The 17,489-nt window shown below is 42.8% G+C and overlaps 1 long non-coding RNA gene across 43 annotated transcripts in view; it reads left to right on the plus strand.

Moving 5' to 3' along the window:
• LOC129639084 (uncharacterized) overlaps positions 1 to 17,489 on the plus strand; it is a 436,428-nt gene that overhangs the window by 153,937 nt on the left and 265,002 nt on the right. For 23 of the 43 annotated variants that reach the window (XR_008708190.1, XR_008708186.1, XR_008708191.1 and 20 more), the window contains exons 1-2: positions 15,594 to 15,776; positions 16,683 to 16,832. This is a non-coding gene — a long non-coding RNA (uncharacterized LOC129639084). Of the gene's footprint in view, positions 1 to 15,592; positions 15,930 to 16,682; positions 16,833 to 17,489 lie in introns of those variants that run through there. The other 20 variants (XR_008708227.1, XR_008708228.1, XR_008708216.1 and 17 more) reach the window with 5 other exon arrangements.

Raw genomic sequence — 17,489 nt, forward strand, 5'->3', positions numbered from 1 at the left:
AATGCAGATACCCAGGCCTCTTGCTTAGGTGTTCCACAGTCAGCAATTCCAGGCAGGGGCTCAGGAATCTGCATGTTAATAAAATGCCAGGTGATTCTGATACAGATCATTTGCTTTGATAAGCATCACATTCAATTATTAAATGCTGCCATGAAATAATGTGAGAGCAATTTCAAAACAACACACCAGCATGCTTAAAATGGTAGGGTACTGAAATGTGTCAGAATTCAGGGAGTGTGGATGTGGCTGGGGAAGGGAGAGACCTCTTGTGCAGGCTGGCGCTGGCTGGCCACGCAGCGGGAACATTTAGGTTATCTAGGGTTCCTGCAATGACTTAGACAATGTCTGCTCATCACTATGTTCAGCTCACACAAGAAATCCCAGGGGCATTTGCCCTGGAATTTGTCTTATTCCTTTAAAAAAAAAAAAAGAAATAAAAACTGGACTCAAAATGTCTTAAATTAGGAAAGAATTCAGCATCAAATGTTTCTTTTTGTCCTTATATGGATTTTTCTGAAAGCTCTGTCTAAAATATCATGTTCTTTCTATGTCATATTCATTGTGAACACAGGCAACAGGATTCTGCCCTTGGATGGCTTTCAGGGGAAGAGACAGAACAAAACAACGAAACACTTTATGTTTCTTTTCAACGGCACAGATTTCTATCATGTTAGGGTCAGGGTTGAGTTCAAAATGTTGCTCATTTGGGAGTGAAGAATTTCTGTTTCTTAGATGATATGAAAAATCATAGAGTCAATGAAGTATAAGAAAACGCTCACAGCTACTTTATAGCGATTGTGAGTTGAAAATGATACCAATTGCATTATATTCGAGTGGACATTTAGGCATGAATACTTATCCTTGATTCATCTCTAAATCCTGAAGTAGAGGCCAGTGACTCTGGCAGGCAGGCATTTGTTCAAAGCCTGGCTTTCAACATAGCCATCCCTGTGCACTGGGGCCAGCGTGGGATTTCCCCTCAGGGAGATGGAAAGTGGCAGGAAGTGACCTTTCAATCGGGCCATTGTCTCAGGAAATGTTCCAACCATCTTTCCCTCAGCCTGGTTGGAGTCACAGAATCAACACGTTTGTGCAGGAAGGAGGGGGGCCCAGTCTATGCCCATCCTCCAAATAGCTCTTCTTCATTTGTTATGCCCTCTTGCTAGCATTTGCCCAGCTTAGGGAAATCTCTGTGATTTAGCACTTAGGTGAATGGCTATTCCTGTCCCCCAGGTCATACTTTTAAAAACTATTACCGGCTTAGTACAAGGCAGGAATATTTGCTGTGTATGGTCTATGCGATCTCTTGTGTGTATTCCTTAATTTTTATAATAACATGTGTTCTAAAGGGCTGATTCTTGCTGATGTTTGACAGAAAACAACAAAATTCTGTAAAGCATTTATCCTTCACTTAAAACTAAATAAATTAAAATTTTTTAAATTGATTTATTTTTGGCTGTTCAATTCAGTTCAGTCACTCAATTGTGTCTGACTCCTTGCAACTGTGTCCCATGAACCGCAGCACACCAGGCCTCCCTGTCCATCACCAACTCCTGGAGTCCACCCAAACCCATGTCCATTGAGTCGGTGATGCCATCCAACCATCTCATCCTCTGTCGTCCCCTTCTCCTCCTGCGCTCAGTCTTTCCCAACATCAGGGTCTTTTCCAATGAGTCAGTTCTTCGCATCAGGTGGCCAAAGTATTGAAGTTTCAGCTTCAACATCAGTCCTTCCAATGAACACCCAGGACTGATCTCCTTTAGGATGGACTGGTTGGATCTCCTTGAAGTCCAAAGGACTCTCAAGGGTCTTCTCCAACACCACAGTTCAAAAGCATTTTCGGCTGTACCGGGTCTTCATTGCTGCGAGTGGGCTTTCTCTAGTTGTAACGAGCAGGCACTCCTGTCTAGTTGCCTGTGTGGCCTGCGCATTGCGGTGGCATCTCTTGTTGCAGCTCAAGGGCACTAGGGCATGTGGGCTTCGGTAGTTGCAGCACATGAGCTTAGTTTCTCCACCGCGTGTGGAACCAGGGATCAGGAGGCTGTGTCCCCTGCACTGGCAGGCGGAATCTTTACCACTGGACCACCAGGGAAGTCTAACATGTGTTTTTTTCTTCTAGGAAGAGTTTATGTTTGGGGAGGTTATATATCATCCCTATATTTTTGAGATCGTTCTTAATTCAGGGCTTCATACATAGCGGTCCTCAATAAATAAACAAACAAATACATTTTTCAGGGTTGATGATGACTGTCTTCCTTCTTTCCCTCTGCCCCATCCTCCAGGAAGCTTTTAGAGACTTGTCCTTAAAATGGGATCTGGGTTTACTTCTGGCATGACTGCCATGGCACACCTTGTACAAATGCACACGAGATGGAGAGGCAAAAGCGGGCGACTGAGACAGGGCCAGAGGGCTCATCAAAATTATAAAGAAGGCAAAATCATGTTTAGTATCTTCCAACACCTCTGCTCAAGGTCACTGGCTCCCTTTCGGTGGCCTCTGCTTTACCAGGGAAAAGCTTTTACCATCTGTACCAGAATACTCGCTGATGTTAGAAATACACCTCATCCAAATTTGTCCTTATCCGCTATGTGTCAGAACTCACCTGTACTGTATTTCAAACACCCTCTTACCTTGCTGTCTCCTAGGTGACAATGTTTGGTAATGGATGAATGAAATAAACAAGTCTTTGCTATTGTAAGAACTAGCCAAAATGATAACCCTTCTCAAGAATCAAAATGCTTTAACTCTGCTTCACATCATATGACCTCAGGGACATGCAAGTTAAAGCAACAATGAAATACCACTCCATGCCTATTAGAATGGCCACAATCCAGATTACTGATGACAAATGCTGGAGAGGATGTGGAGCAATGGGAACTGGCATTCATTGCTGGTTGGAATGCAAAATGGTAGTCACTTTGGAATATAAGTTGTCAGTTTCCTGTATAAACAAACATACTCTTCCCACATAATCCAGCAGTTCAGTTCAGTCGCTCAGTCGTATCTGACTCTTTGCAACCCCATGAATCGCAGCACACCAAGCCTCCCTGTCCATCACCAACTCCTGGAGTTTACCCAAACTCATGTCCATTGAGTCAGTGATGCCATCCAACCATTTCATTCTCTGTTGTCCCCTTCTCCTCCTGTGCTCAGTCTTTCCCAGCATCAGGGTCTTTTCAAATAAGTCAGCTCTTCGCATCAGGTGGCCAAAGTATTGGAGTTTTAGCTTCAACATCAGTCCTTCCAATGAACAGTCAGGACTGATTTCCTTTAGGATGGACTGGTTGGATTTCCTTGCAGTCCAAGGGACTATCAAGAGTCTTCTCCAACACCATAGTTCAAAAGCATCAATTCTTTGGTGCTCAGCCTTCTTTATAGTCCAATCTCACATCCATACATGACCACTGGAAAAACCATAGCCTCGACTAGACGGACCTTTGCTGACAAAGTAATGTCTCTGCTTTTTAATATGCTGTCTAGGTTGGTCATAACTTTCCTTCCAAGGGGTAAGCGTCTTTTAATTTCATGGCTGCAGTCACCATCTGCAGTGATTTTGGAGCCCCCAAAAATAAAGTCAGCCACTGTTTCCACTGTTTCCCCATCTATTTGCAGCTGGGCTCCTTCAAAGTTCATGCCAAAGAGTTAAAAACTATGTCCCCACACAAAACTGCATGTGGATGTTTATAGCAACTTTATTCATAAGTGCCAACACTTGGAAGCAACCAAGGGGTCCTTCAGTAGGTAAATGGATAAATAAAGTTTTGTACATCCAGACAACTGATGTTATTCAGCACGAGAAAGGAGTGAGCTATCGGGCTCCTTCTAATGGAGAAAAATTAAGCACATATGATTAAGGGAAAAACATCAACCTGAAAAGCTATGTACTGTATGACTCAAACTAGGTGACATTCTGGAAAAGATGAAGCTGTGGAGACAGTGAAAAGATCAATGGTTGCCAGGGGCTAGCAGGGTGGGGACAAGCAGAGCACAGAGTCTAGGGCAGTAAAACTACTCTATGTTACTATAATGGTAGATACCTGTCATTAAACATGTGTGCAAACACACGGAGTGTGTAGCTCCAAGAGTGAACCCTAATGTCACCATGGACTTTGGGTGACTCTGCTGTGTCATCGTAGGTTCATCAGCTGTACAAATGTGTCACTGTGTTAGGGAAGGTTGATAATGGGGAGGCTTATGCAAGTGGGAGGTCAGGAGGTGTGGCAATCTTGGCACCTTCTGGGCCATATCATTGTGAACCCAAAACTGCTCTAAAAGGTAAGACCTGTTAAAAATCGCCCTCACTCAGTTTAAAGGCTCTTTAGAAGCCATGCTGGGTTTATCGATTTGTTCTTACAGTCTCTGAACTATATTCCTCCTTTTATGCTTGCATCGTTGCTGTCCTCATTCTGGCAGAAGCTTCCAAAGTGGTTTTCTTGCCTCCTCTCTTCTCTCAGCAGCCCATCCTATGATCTGTTGCCAGATTAATCTCTTTAAAACATCTCTTTTATCGTGTCCCTCTCCGGCTAAAATCGCCCTCCTTGACCTCGATTGTTTATATTGCCTGCATGGCAGACATAAAGCATGTCGGCCACCTCTTGCTCCTTCCTCATGGCAGACATTTATGATCAGTCATGCTTGGTTTTCCTAAGAGCCAGTGGCCTCAGCGGCCTCAGCACAGTCCTCATGAACCACTGTCGGTCTCTGGGAGATAGTTCTTCAGATGAAACTTCTTCCCCTGGACCACAACAGCAAATTCAAAGTGAAAGTCCACATCCAGTGAACCCAACATAAGTTGATCCCAGTCTAATTTCCATTACGTATGGGTAGAAAATATTCCTGCTCTGCTCTGGCAGAATTCAGAACCATACTGTCTGCTGAACATGCACCAGTCTGTCCAGACTCTGAGACCATTCTTTCTGAAACTTCCCTGCTGGTTATGTTCACCTTCCTTTTGTTTGGTCCGCGTTTCAGGGCTCAGCTTTAATTTTCTCACTCCCTGCCTCCTCCATAGACTTTGTCAGGCAGGCGTTGTATTAACTCTCAAAGCACTGTCTGTGCCACTTGCTTAATCAATGACTACTATGGGTGTGTGAGATGGCCCTTGTGTGGCTGCTGTTTTCTTGTAGAGAGTGTGTCCTCTCTTCCAGCTGGATTTCAGAGGGCAGGAACTCGGTTTCCTACTTCTTCCCACCTTCACAGTGCTGATTGACAGCATGTCATGAAATACTGGCATTTACTGCATGAGGCAGGTCAGTAAAAAAAACTTTATATATATATGTGTTTATATATATTTGTACACACACACACACACACACACACACACACATACACAACCATGCATGCACGTGTGCCCAGTCGCTTCAGTTGTGTCCGACTCTTTGCGACCATATGGACCATAGCCTGCCAGGTTCCTCTGTCCATGGGATTCTCCAGTCAAAAAACACTGGAGTGGGTTGTCATGCCCTTCTCCAGGGAATCTTTCCAACCCAGGGATCGATTCTGCGTCTCTTACGTCTTGTCTTCTGCATTGGCAGGCGGGTTCTTGACCACTAGCGTCACCTAGGAAGCCCTCCCCCTATACATATATACATACCTTTCCACTGTTCCTCATACCATAGAATAAAATGTTACTGCAAATGAGATGATATAGTACGGTAATAATTCTCAAACGGCAACTGGGAACTGATGTAACCTTCAGTTAAAACAATGTAGTTAACATCTTTGTTTTGTAGTTATCATTTATTAATAATTTACTTTCCATCTGGTGCTGTGCTAAGTAAGGGTTTACATACAGGTTCTTGTTGAATCTCTATAACCACCTGTGAAGCAGAGACTATCCTACCTTCAGATTGAAGGTGGGGAAAAAAGGAAGCACAGAGAGCTTATGCAGCGTGCCCAAGGACACCCAGCTGGTAGACCGTGGAACTGAGATTTCTACCTGGCTGTCTGCTGCGGACTTTGGGGCCTTTATGCTTCATCACAAGTATAGCCTTCTGCATGGAAATCCTTTTTATCCCCCCAAGATTGATTTGGTGACTGCTTCCAGACTTTCAGTGAGTAACATGGAATATCAAAGGAAAATAATAAATGTCAGAATGCTTCAGAAGAAATCTGATTGCTGGGTTTGTCATAAGTGAGCAGATGATGCTTAGTGATTGAACTGGTATTTCATCAGCAGAAATATGATGATGGCAACAGACTAAAGGGGTCCAATAGAGAAAGGAAGCATTGGAGGCCACAGGGTGGTAGATCTGGGGAAAATAAGAGGAAAGGGATGAAAGCCTTCTAGAATGTACTGTTACAGACAAAAAACAAGGAGAAGGAGTAGATAGCCTGATTTAAGTAAGAACATTCTAAAGAGAAGGGGCTTCCTAGGAGGCGCTAGTGGTAAAGAACCCGCCTTGCCAATGCAGCAGACATGAGAGACATGGGTCAATCCCTGAGTTGGGAACATCCCCTGGAGGAGGGCATGGCAACCCACTCCAATATTCTTGCCTGGAGAATCCCATGGACAGAAGAGCCTGTGGGCTGCAGTCCACAGGGTCACAAAGAGTCAGACATGATTTAACATGCACACATGCATGCTAAAGAAAACCCACAGTGAGAAAATGGGTGATATGAAGTGACCTTCTCAGACAGCTTAACAGTATAGTTTATACCCCATATCTCTTATTCAGTACAACTACTATTACCTAAACTTGTTTGCTAAATGGCAATGACCAAGAAGCCAGAGAGAACCGGTGGGGGGAAACTGGAAGCTGTGAGTCCTCTCTTTGTGGGAGACAGCCTTTAAGTTTTCATTTTTTGGCATTTGCTCTTAGGAGAGAAACTTGAGATGAACCTCTGTTGTCAAATGAATGAGATCTAGGTTGAACCTCCCAGTTTTGTTTCTTACCATAAGCCCTCAAAAGTCCTCCTATATAGGATTGGTCCTGGACACAGCTCTTACTGGGAAGGAAAAGGTGAGGACAGGCCTCCTCTTCTCTGTGCTCTGTAGTTTTAATTGAGCCTCAAGTGAATTTCCTTAGAAGTCAATGGCGGCTCTGTGTCCCAGAAGGGACAGGGGAAGTGTGTGAAACGAGAGGTGGGACCATTATTCCCAGAACTCTTCTGACTTCTTTTTAGACCCTGGTCAAGGATAGAGCTGTTTGTTGTAATAAATATACAGTAGCAGGAAGTTGAAATAGAGGTTATACTATAAAAAAAACCCCACAAAACAACAGCAAAATGCTAATTTTAGCTCCATTCAAAACCCAGGGAAGAGAAAAAAAAAATCAATGTTTACAAAATTAAGATTAATGGGCTGCCAAAATTCAACTCATTAGTTAGCAACACTGCAACGTAGTGATGAAGTTTGTGCTGGTTGGACTTATAGGGAATTAAAACTATATAATTGGGAATTCCTGTCCCTTTGCATTTAGCTTAATGATTATGGACTTTTCTACTGGAAGAACCAGTAGGCAATGAGTGGGTCTAAAAATCCCTACCTAAGAATTTACCCACTTCACTTGACATAGAGGGGGGTCTTGTCAGAATATACTGAGTGCTGAAGATCATGGTTATTATAGCTTAAAAGCTTTTACAGATATTGATCCAGACACTAGAGTTTCCTCCTTGTGTAGATAAAATACTCCCGGAGACTTCAAGGAAGTGCACCTGGAAAAGGCAGACGAATATGGAGACTTTTCTTTTTGACAAATATGGAGCTCTTTTCCTCCCACTGGGAAGTAATGCTTTGAGATTAGGGCTGTGGAAGTTCTCAGGGTGGATTTGGACTGGTCTGGTGTGATTGTGTATAAAGGTCTTGCCTTATTCAACGTCTCCATGCAGGAGGTGCGCATATGGCAGGTCGGCCTGGGGGGATAATTGGAGAACTGAACGAAAGGACAGAGCGTGTTTATAATACTCAGCCGAGATAACACATGCAGAAATCCCTAGCTTAGTGTCGGCACAAAATAAGGACTAAAATGTTCATTTGCTGTTTCTATTGTTGTAGTCATATTTATTCATTTTAGTCCAACTTTTAGAGTTGCTTTCTTGTCTTACCAAGAAATCGCAAATTAACCTTCTGACTGGTGATCAATGTATCAGGGAAATATTTTGTTTCATGTGGGTCTTTGTTTCATGCAGAACTAGCAATGGCCTGCGAAATCTCTTGATGTTAGAAAAGAGTGGTAAACGTGTATCTTTAAAAATTCCCTCTTAGGTCCTATGACATGTAAATTTGGGGTCCCTGAGTCTGATTTCTCCACTTTATAGCTGTACAGAAGTTAGCAGTTGGCCTTCAAAAGGACAAAGGGGAGCGCACATCCCTTCATAGAATCCTTGCAGATGGAAGGCCTTAGAAATATTCTGGCTTCATGTTCATGTGAAGAAACGATGTTTCCCGGTCACAAAAACCGGCAAACAGCCAAGAAGGGATTACAGGCCAGCTCTTTTGATTTCTGGGCCAGTATTCTCTTTTCTCATTAGAAGATCAGAGATTTTTGTTTCTTGTCTAAGTTTTCTGAATAGCCTTCTCAGGTCATGTAAATTGTATGCTGGATCAAACAGAAGTCATGCCGAAAGAAAAGCTTCCCTCACAGGAGAGAGGTCAACGGGATCGAGTGCATTTTTATTGCAGCATTTCCAAGCCCACTTGCCATCTCAGCCTTGCCCAGAAGGACAGACAGCGGGCCATGGTTAAGGCATCTATAGCTGATCCCTCTGGGGGCTGCCCTGTAACCACAGGTGAGGTTTTCCTTACACAGTTACCAGGAGACGGTGCTGAGTGGCAGCCACATTCCCTTGAGGGTTGACAAAGATGGGAGAGGACAACTTAAGATACTGGGGAGCAAAATGCGAATTCTGGCAATGTTTTCCCCTTTCTTTCCCTATTGCTGTCTGCCCTTGCTTCTGAGGATGCTACATTCAGGAAGATTATTCCCTACACTTACCCCCGTGTATGTTTGCACTTGTGTGGGGAGGAGACAGAGTGATGCTGCTTTCATGAAATTCCTGTGTGTTTTAAGCAGAGATTGGAGGATTTAGCTGGGAGAAGTGAAGAATACATACATGGAAGAATAAATAAGAACTAGAGCTAAAAATAATTTCGGGTTGTTAATCATTATAAAGCTGATTAATTTAAAAGAAGTTAAAAGAGCAGATAGGATCCTGAATAGCTACAGCATCGCAGAATATTTGAGACCACAGTTTCTAGTCACTGGATGTTACCAGAAGAGTTAATTAGCCCAAACTGTGGCTGCTGGTTGCTTTAGCTGTCTTCAACTTGAAGTTTATTTTTTTTTTTAATAAGTTAAAGCTAATTAGAATACACCTGGGATTATGGCTAAAGCCAATAGAGTTTCCCCCAGGGGGTTTATATATATATATATATATATATATATATATATATATACGTGTGTGTGTGTGTGTGTGTGTGTGTGTGTGTGTATGTGATTTTAAAAAGGGAAAGTGTCAGAGGAAAAACATAATCTTTAGATTCAGAAAAAAATAGCATAACTATTTCAACTCAGCAGACCACAAGGCCAAACAAGCTTTGGCTGGAACTGAATGCTGTGTGCTTCTGTTCAGAGCAGAGGATGCTTCCCAGATGTGTCTGGGGGACTACCTGCCTCACTCTTATTTATCATCAGCTCGAACACAGGATGTGGTGTTGCTGGCTGGTAATCTGGAAATGGCCTGTTTATTTTTACAGATCTGTAGAAGAGATTCAATAGTTGTAAAGGATGGGAGGGTGTAAAGCAGCTTGGAACTCACAACAAAGAAAACCAGGAGGGGAAAAAATTAGATAAAACAACTTGCGACCACGGGATCTTTTCCTTGTGTCTACTGGACAGCGATGCCAAATGGATGTTCTGGTTTCAAAGAAAAGCCAGTTCTTCCTCCCTGCTCTGTACCCCGTGGTCTTAGAACATCCAGAGGCCATTAAAAAAAAAAATTAAAAAACCTTAGTGTTCTTTCAGATCCTATAGGACTGATTCCTTTGTGAGTTTCATAAAGAAAAGAAACTCCCCCCAGAGCTGCACAGGCTGGTGGTTCTCTGTTTCTCCCAGGCTTTTCTGGAAAACATCCCTCAGATTAAAGCTCAATAAGAGGCTGGAGAAAGAGGATTCTCCAGTGCACAGCAGGGACCATGTTACTGCTCAGTTCCTGATTCCTCTGAAAAGTATGCCTGAGGTGAGCCTGGGTTCTCCCTGAGACCACCTGTCTGCTTTCTGGAAAATGTGAGAGCTGATTCCCAGTTGAGTTCTCTGGAGGACTGAAGCTTGTTTGCTGCAACTCGGTGCTATCTAATAGAGTCAGGGGTGGAGGAAATTTTCGGGAAATATTTTATATTTTTTCCCATCTTCAGGAAACAAACTAATAAGCTCCAATGCCCCATACCCAGAGGAGGATCAGACAGGGGCATGTGGTGGTGGTTTAGTCACTAAATCATGACAGACTCATTTTGACCCAATGGACTGTATGAGCCAGGCTCCTCTGCCCATGGAGTTCTCCAGGCAAGAATACTGGAGTGGGAAGTCCTTCACCAGGGGATCTTTCCCACCCAGGGATCGAACACGTGTCTCCTGCATTGTGGGTGGTCTCTTTACTGACTGAGCCACCAGGGAAAGTAATGTGGGCATAGAATGCTGGGACTTGGGGGCTTGAGAATGATAGCTGGAGTCAGAACTTGGGTCTCTTGGCTTCTCATTTTATCCTTTTCCACCAATGAGGTGCCACGTGGCCTCCTGCAATGCAGGACGGTGCATTACTGTGGAAAAGTGCTGCCTTGGGCGAGCATGGTGGGTTTGGATATAGTAGACTTTCCCCAGGTCGCAGGGTGGGCAGTTAGGGGAAGGCAGGGTGTATTTATCAACTGGGTCTTTTGCGAAGCATGTGTTGTTGTTCCCTGGCTGGGGGAGTGTTTAGGTAGGGGGACCACCCAGGCTGCCTGGCCCCACCCAGTGACCACTGGGGAGAAGTGGCTGGCTTTGAAGTTCAGTGATGGGAGTATCTGGGCTATTTTGGGTTTGGCCTGAGGTAACTCACACAGTGTGTAACCCCTCCCCCCAGTGTTTGCATACAGGAGACCTCAGCCTCCATTGACTACGTTAAAAAAGAAATTAAAAAAAAAAAATCACCAATCACAGAAAATAACCTGCATCCTGGGTGTGCCACCATCCTGATTTTTTTCTTGCCACCCACCGAGGTGCTGGTGGCTGAGGGAAGGGGGTTTGTAATTGTTTGTGAACGTTAGACCTCTGCACCAACTGAAGGTGAGTGGTTTATTTCTCATTCAGTCTCCCCAGGAAATGCTGGCTGTTCTTCACAGGATGCCAGCCATGTGAAGCTTTCCAAATTTTCTCCAAGTGGCAATCCTAATTTGTCAGGAAATTTGCCTCAAAGTGTAGCAGACCAACAGCCTGTGGACCTACAGCAATTTGAATGTAATTGACCGAACCAGGGTCCCACCGCTTGTGAGCTTTGTGACCTTGAGAAAATAACCTCCTGGCCTCAGTTCCCTTATCTGTAAAATGGGGCTAATGCTGCCTACCTCAGCGTCTTGTGAGGATTAAGTGACACACTCGCCTAGTGCCTGGCTTACAGGACCAATGGGGAAACGCTGATTCTTCCTACTTGTTAGGTAGGTGGCTTCATTATTATATTAAGCCCTTTTGTGAGAGTGGCTCTTAATATGTGGAAGTCATTGAAAGTCCAGCCAAGCTTAAGACCAACCAAAGGGATATGGTTTGGCTCTATTAGCTAAGCTCTGAGCCAAGCCATCCAAAAGGATTGAACACACATTAGGAGAAAAAAATATATTAAGTGATGAGGTGGGTGTGACTGAGAACCATGAAGAATCAATGCCACAATATTATTATTGGTTTGGCTCTTGCTCATTTGTAAACACTGAGCCTGGTTTGAGTGGTTCAATTTCAGCCTCATTGACAGGTTCTTCATTTTATTTTTAAAATCTTGGGCATATTAGGGAAAAGATGTGCATGTCTTGTGCTCTATTTTTTGTCACTCTGCACCATGCTCATGCATACTCTGTGTCTCTTTGTCCTGTATTTTATGAATAATCTCCAGGCTTTTGATCTAATAAGCATTGTGTTTTTCAAATCAAATACAGCTTGAGATTGAATTAGACGACAAACAATGAAGTGGCTTTATCACAAAGTCTTGGGAACTCAGAGAATGGAAGCTTTGCCCTGTTCTTTCTTTCCCCTGGATCTGCTCCATGAGGTTAGTGGGGACCAGGAGCAAGGCTGTCCCCTGCACTCATTGGGGATCTTTGAGAAAGCACAATATTCTGATGAAAGAAATCTCCAAACATCCTTTAAGGAAGAAGCATTGTGACTGTGTTATTCTAGGGCTGTCTTCTTTGGGTCAGTAATTAGGAAAAAGAGACACAGCAATGATCCTGATTTTGCAGAAAACTGAGGCAGTGTCTCTGACCATTGAAGAAATCTAAATAGCTGGAGAGGGACAAAAGTGAATACCAGGTATCACACTAAGAAATTTGAAAAAAAAAAAAAATTGAGTGTTTTTGTAGAATATTTCTTTTTCATGCGTATAGTCAATTTTCTCTAGTTTATAGTGCTTATCTTTTGCTTTCCGGAGGGTTTAATACCTTATATCTGTGAATAGATTTTTGTGGGGGCAGTTTCTTTTTATGTTTGTGTTTGTTTAGTGTCTATGATCCATGCCTGGCCTTTATTGAATTCTGTAATAGATTACTGGATAAGAGAAAATTTTGACCAATTGCAAACAAATACTCTCTGGATTATTGTGGGAGTTTTTCCAGACCCCTCTGTTCTTGAATTCTAAACACACTAGAACATCTTTTGCTATGCTATGCTATGCTAAGTCACTTCAGTCGTGTCCAACTCTGTGTGACCCCATAGACGGCAGCCCACCAGGCTCCCCCGTCCCTGGGATTCTCCAGGCAAGAACACTGGAGTGGGTTGCCATTTCCTTCTCCAATGCAAGAAAATGAAAAGTGAAAGTGAAGCCGCTCAGTCGTGTCCGACTCTTAGCGACCCCATGGACTGCAGCCTACCAGGCTCCTCCGCCCATGGGATTTTCCAGGCAAGAGTACTGGAGTGGGGTGCCATTGCCTTCTCCGAGAACATATTTTAGAGGTTCACAATTCTGTATTTTAGATCCCCCTACTCATGCTTCTCAACATGCTTTAAAATTACTTTTTTACAAGCAGAAAGCTTGTCTGACTGTTCTTCTCCTCTCATAAGATTCACAACTTTCTTCAAATCTTTTGTTTTTATTTTTAGAGGTGATTTAACATATCATATAACTTGTAAGTAGCAGGCCAACTCATCCGTCTTGTTTCAGTTTAGAAAAATGTTAGCACCAAGTTCCCTTGCTGCCAAAGCATAGATTTCATGCTGTTCCATAGTCGTTCCTAGCAAGGGGAGAATATGCGCTCAATTGCCAACACTCCACCGGGACTCTTGACAAAGGAATTTTATTATGCCCACTTCTAGTTGGATGCAATGAAGCTTTTGCCAGGAGCGAGGCAGTGTCTACTGCTCATGCTCCAGAATTGCTGTGTGGTCAGGTTAGGACTTTTTTTCTTAATACTTGCTGGTTCAGACTTTCTTGTGGGTTTGTGTGTGGGAGGCAAGGCAGGCACCGTGTGTCAAGGAGAGGCCCTCTCCTCCTTGTGTAGGGCAATTACTGCCACATGAAGGCAGGGCAGGAAGCCAGGGGCTTCCCCAGAGCCTTCGCCATCGAATAATTTGCCCCCTCTCCTGTGTGAAGTAACGCCTGTGCTAGAGCAAGAGAGTTGTACTCCTGGAATGCCAGCTCCCCACTGCCCTTTAGAGCTCACAAGTTCAAAGTCAGGCAACTATAGATGCTGCATTAAGGCATGTATTGTAACCAGATTGCCTGAAGAAACTGAAACAGTAAAATGAGTGTTTAACTTGCCTGTGTATGAGAGGTTACCGGTTTAAGTTAGGAGTGAATGTTCCGTCAAATCTAGTCATCCTTTCTTGGGCATACAGAATCGTTTAGGAGGAATTGTAACTAGTACTACTAATTCCATGTGAATTGCATGTTCCTGTCAAAACTGAGAAGAACCCAGTTCTACTGTTAATGTCCTTCAGGGGTTGGTAAAAGTCCAAATTCCTTTCAGAAATATACCCATATGTGTGGTGAAGACTGACCAGATCAAAGATCTTTGACTCGAGTTTCAGAGGACTAGCCATGTTAAACATAGGCTTAATACCTGCAAGTAGAATAAACACAGAGATAATTATACATAATAATTATAGCTGAGGGTTATATTTTACCGAATAGCTAGTTAATAAACTCAGCAGTTAAATTGGATCAAACTCACCAACTATTTATATGTGAAAATAATCACATATTTGAAAATAATCCCTCCTGGTAGGAAAATCGAAACTTTTAGTTTGGGGATTTAAGAATCACGTGCCAAATATGAACAGTATCTCCTTAGCAAAGAAATCAGACAGTTCTTACTGTCATTGTGACCACTGCTTCCATCCTAAGGTGATTTGATTTTAAAAAGATAGAGTGCTAATAATCAGACATACTCGGCTTCACTAGAAGAATCTTGAAATTAAGGGGGAGCTGTGTAGAAGGATTTCTGCTGCTCATAGAGAATAATTTCCTCTGCCTTTGCATTATTCATTTCATGTAAATTTTGATAAAGTTCATCACTGTGATTATTATTTCATTTACCACATTTTATGTGTTTATAGCACAATTTCCACAGTAGGATCTTTTTCCTTGTCCACATTAACATACATGGGTGTATTCCTGATGGGAAAAGGTGCCTTTTAGGAAGTAGGCAATTGACACATATCATCATACCTCAGTGCCTTCAGAACTTACAGTAATTATGACCATCCTTGCCCATGATGTCTAGAAGTGGGCTTTTTAGGCCACTGTCTATACCACAGAATTATGCGCCTGCATCAATAAATACCTACTGCATATACCAGGCAGTGTACAGATGATTTTCTATGCTCACAACTACCCTGGGACTTGGGAATAATAATCCCCAGTTTTATGACTGATATTCTTAGGTTCATTGCTTCCTCAAAGGTACACAATAGTATAATGGAAGAGCCAGGATTCTCAATCGGGGTATCTCTGATTGTAGAACCCATGTTCTTTCTACAGTCACATTCACTGCTGGGAATTTATCCTCCTTGAAATAAGTCCTGGGTTTAGACCAAAATGAGACTATGCCTGGTTGGCATGTGTTGGGCTGTACCCCACAGGCCTGCACACCCTGTACTTGCCCAGCCTCGAGACCAAAGGAAGAGCCCAGAAACAGAGACAGAGAAGTCAGTGGTTTATTGGATAGGGGTCTTACACATCTGAAACGGATGGGTCTTAAAGCAATACCCCCTCCATGTATGGCAGGCAGCAGGCAGGACGTGACAGCAATCTTCACTACTCAAGGAAGGAGGAGGCTACCATTTGTAGGAGGAATTGACATCAGGTTGGCTCACCAGTTACCAGGGAAACCAGCAGCTGGACACATTTCTCATAGCTCCTCAGATTAATGACCATTATTAGGGCAGATGTTTCCCTTTAAGAAACTAGCAGGTGAAGCCATTCTGGCCTAAGGATTAGAGCAAGCACTTTTTGGGGCAGGCTGTAGGTGAAGCAGGGTCTGGTTGACCAGGGGAATGTACAAAGAGCAAGAGAACAGCCATCTTGAATGGCCTGACTATACAGCCTGACTCTCAAGTATCCTGACACTGCTCCATGAGCACCTTTGGACCTTCCACAGGTGATTTGGTTTTACATATCCATATAGCTTCGGCACTGGAAAGAGGCTTTGAGGTCAGCTGCCCCAATTCCTAAGGGACCGTCTAGCCTGTGCCTGGAAGCGTAAGTTCTGTTGAGGCAGTGAGTCTTCCTTCTTAGGACAGCACAACTTAGAGTAAGTGTTTAATATTCAGCCAGTCTCCATCCCATGACGCTTCCATACAGAATAAGCCTAACACAGCTTCTGCTTAGCAGAGATATTTAAAGGGGATTTCAAATTCCTTCTATTTTTTTTTTTTTCTAAGCAGTCCCAGTGCTTTTAGCTGAGCTCTATAGGATATGTTTGTATTTCCCTTATGAAGCTATATTCTCTTCCCTGAATTCTGTGCAGCCTTACAAGGTAGCATTAAGATCTAAGCAAATACATCTAGGACTGATTCAACAGTACAGACTACAGTGGGACTGCCACCTAGGAATTATAGAGACTGTACTTCTAAGATTACATTTGGCAGCCACATGAAGGCTTGTGATTTTAATTCTAGCTGAGCCCCCTTCACATTCTCCCTTCACCTCAACAAATGCAGGTCTCAGTTTCCAGCCAAACTCAAGAATTCTGAAATCTTGTCATAGTTTCAGGAAAGAACCCTCAGGGAAGAGAGTCAAAGTGCACATCTTTGTTTCCAGGAAGACAGGCAGGGAGATGGAGGGGCAGTTCTTAGCAGAGCAGGTGTTTTTCCCTACTATGGCACTCCACACGTGTGCCTGAGTCTTAGCGGGAATAAGGTGTGGAATGACTGGTCAGAAGTAAATGAATAGAAATTGTACTCCCCCTGCCAAATGTCTGCGAGATATTAAGAGACAGAAGGCAGTACTATTCCTACAGACTCAGATGCCAACACAATGGTTAGTGACTTTGCTCATCTGTTAGTTCTTGCAGTACCCTGGAACATCATTCATCATGGCCAGGATGAATTTGCTGTACACAGGAGCGATCCTTCTTGTCTGCCATGTCCATGGGTGTGTGAGAAATCTACAATGGAGCCGAAAGAATTATATCTTCTCGGTCCATATTCAGAAGGTGCGGAATATATTGTGTCCTTTGGGACATATGCGTGGGTATCATTAGCATGACAGTGGATTTACTATTCCTTTTGCGAAAATGTTAGATGATACAGAAAAATTTTCAAAAGTGTAAGCTGAATACACAAATAGCACATTATGCTCCATTTCAATTAGTAGAGTATGTATAATATCTGTATGGAAATATAATCAGATATTTATTTGTTGCACTCATTTTAGAAATTCATAATAGACAGCTGTAGGGTATTCAGTACTCTCTGGATCAAATTTGAATTGGTGACCTAGTTGCAAAACCCCTTGTTCCATGTTCATCAAGCACATCATTGTATTTAAATTTCTAGCACATTCAAGGGTAAAACAAATCATAATTTTATTTTTTAAAGGATTGTTTTATTCTTTTATAATAGGATGTATCCTTCAACATTTTGAGAATAAATGGAAGAAAAAGACTTAAAAGTAAAGTATCTTAAAACATCTGAATCTGAGACGTAAACAGTTTCACACCTATTTTTAAAATATGTATGTTATATATATATAAACTTGATCTCTTCCAAGCTGCATTTAGAGATGAGATAGGAAAGTATGTAAGCACCTGTTTTGCACTGACAAATTTCAACCAGCATTTTATGTTGGGGGTAAAATAATTAGGCCCATT

This window comes from Bubalus kerabau, chromosome 1 (genome assembly GCF_029407905.1).
Source record: "Bubalus kerabau isolate K-KA32 ecotype Philippines breed swamp buffalo chromosome 1, PCC_UOA_SB_1v2, whole genome shotgun sequence".
NCBI lineage: Eukaryota > Metazoa > Chordata > Mammalia > Artiodactyla > Bovidae > Bubalus > Bubalus kerabau.